Source organism: Gekko japonicus, unplaced genomic scaffold (genome assembly GCF_001447785.1).
Source record: "Gekko japonicus isolate JY-2015 unplaced genomic scaffold, Gekko_japonicus_V1.1 scaffold1774, whole genome shotgun sequence".
Lineage (NCBI taxonomy): Eukaryota > Metazoa > Chordata > Lepidosauria > Squamata > Gekkonidae > Gekko > Gekko japonicus.
Window position 1 is genome coordinate 154201 of NW_015159768.1, and position 2593 is coordinate 156793.

Below are 2593 nucleotides of genomic sequence, written 5' to 3' on the forward strand. Positions count from 1 at the left end.
CTCTCAGCCCCACCTACCTCCCAGGGTGTCTGTTGTGGGGAGGGGAAGGGAAAGGAGACTGTAAGCTGCTCTGAGACTCCAAGTGAAGGGGTGGTATAAATCCAATCTCCTCCTCCTCGTCGTCCACGAACTACACAACGGAGTTAGTTTTCGGTGACTTCATGGGTTCATATTCACTTTACATTCCAGTCTCCGTCCTTTGAGAAATCACTATTTTTCAGTGTGTGACCACTAGAGATCATTTTAAAGTCTGTTTTTTTAAAAAAAAAAAACCAACAACACCAGACTTACAAAGAAAAGAAGAAAAAAAAAGAACGGTTCCTATTAGAGTGCAAGTGCAAATGGACGTGACCACTAGAGATCATTTTAAAGTCTGGGTTTTTTTTAAAAAAAAAAAACAACACCACCAGACTTACAAAGAAAAGAAGACCAAAAAAAAGAACAGTTCCTATTAGAGTGCAAGTGCAAATGGGCCCGTGCTGGGGGAAAAAGCAGAGCGCTTTCGTTGTTTGTTTTTAATGGCCCGCATCTTCCTCAGGCGTGTTCCAGGGAATGCCCTCCTCTTCCCCGGTGGAGACGGCTCTGAGAGATGCAGTGAGTAGCTGAGAGGAGAAATGGCTGCCGACCAACTTAGCGGAATCCCCTGAGCTCCCTGTTTGTTTTCTCAAATTTAGCTTCCTCGGCTGGGAATATTTTCCTTGGCTTGGGGGAAAAAAACCCCCAAGATGTTCTCAGTGGAGGGGCGGGGGACGCAGGAGAGCCTCGTTCAGCATTTTTCGCGGGCCACCTCTGGCCAAGTCGAAGGAAATCCTTCGGGCCGACCCTCTGTCACGTTCAGGAAGCGCAGGCTGATTTTCCTGGCTCCCTGGCGCCTTCTTATTTCTCCGTCGTGCCTCCCCTCAGCCGCGGGCCGGAGTGCCGAGTTCTCGCTGTGCTCCCGGACACGCAAGGCCGACTTTTTTTTTGTTATTGTCAGCAGCCGACTTTTTGAGTCATCCTCCAGGGAGAAACCCTGGTTGCGCTTGCCGCGCTCAGCCGTACCTGATATTCCTCCTCCCGTTTAGGGAATTAAAAAATAGAAATTGGGGTTGTGTCCTGGGAAATCACCGGCAGTGCTTGAAGTGAGCCCCAGGCGATCTTTTCTGCAGGGGTTGCCTGTTGTGGCTGTTGTGAAGTCTCTTCACGCTGTGGTTGGTAAACCCCTCAGGGCTCGCTGCCAGGGCGACGGCTGTGCGTGAATTTGCTGCATGTCACAGTCTCCCCAAAGACTTGAAGTTGTATTCCCCCCCTGTCCCTAGCACATCTGGAGATCTTCCGGGCACTTTTCAGTAGATGTGGACACATCGGGAACACCAGAAGGGTGGTGCGTTTTGATAAAATAGTGACGTTCAAGTGTTTTTTTGAGAGAGAGGGAGAGAGCCAGAAGAAGTCTTCTTCCTGTTTAGGTGTACACAACAAAAGTGGAAATGGATGTTCCTTGTTTTCATGGGCAATAAGTCTGTCAGGGTTGTGTAGTGGTTATCAGAATAGGACCCGAGGGGACTTCGGTTCAAGATTTCCACTCAGCACCAAATCAGTCGAAAGTGCTGTGAGTTCGAGGTCCAGCGCTTCCAGTGTATTTCAAAGATTCAGCGATCAAATGTCCGGTAGGTCGGTTTGGATCAGGACCCGTGGGGCAAGGCGAGAGGTGCTCACGCTCCCCCCATCCCCCGGATGCTATTCTCGATTTGTATAGTGGCACCGGGGAAGACACCTCTTTGCCCTGTTGGCAGGTGCAGGAGCTCATTAGCATAACCCATTACCATGACTCATTTGCATATGCCATGCCCCCTGACATCACCGGAAGTGTGTCAGAAGGCAACACCCACCGCTCAGGCTCCACTGGACTGTTTTGGATTGCTAGCTATTGGGGCGGGGGGACGTGCAGATCTGTCCTCGCAGAGGAGGGAGAGCTTGTGCCTGAATAAAACTTGGTCTTCAAGGTGCCACTGGACTGTTTTGCACTGCTAGCTATTGAGGGGGGGGGAACGTGCAGATCTGTCCTCGCAGAGGAGGTAGAGCTTGTACCTGAATAAAACTTGGTCTTAAAGATGCCACTGAACTGTTTTGGATTGCTAGCTATTGGGGGGTGGGGGGAACGTGCAGATCTGTCCTCGCAGAGGAGGGAGACCTTGTACCTGAATAAAACTTGGCCTTAAAGATGCCACTGAACTGTTTTGGATTGCTAGCTATTGGGGGGTGGGGGGAACGTGCAGATCTGTCCTCGCAGAGGAGGGAGAGCTTGTGCCTGAATAAAACTTGGTCTTAAAGGTGCCACTGGACTGTTTTGCACTGCTAGCTATTGAGGGGGGGGGAACGTGCAGATCTGTCCTCGCAGAGGAGGGAGAGCTTGTACCTGAATAAAACTTGGTCTTAAAGATGCCACTGAACTGTTTTGCACTGCTAGCTATTGGGGGGTGGGGGGAACGTGCAGATCTGTCCTCGCAGAGGAGGGAGAGCTTGTACCTGAATAAAACTTGGTCTTAAAGATGCCACTGAACTGTTTTGCACTGCTAGCTATTGGGGGGTGGGGGGAACGTGCAGATCTGTCCTC

General features: G+C 50.6%; 1 protein-coding gene across 1 annotated transcript in view; it reads left to right on the top strand.

Annotated features, from left to right (window-relative positions):
- Window positions 1–2593, top strand: part of SLC4A11 (solute carrier family 4, sodium borate transporter, member 11) — a gene marked incomplete at its 5' end in the record, with an annotated part of 170768 nt that overhangs the window by 117127 nt on the left and 51048 nt on the right. The window lies entirely within an intron of this gene.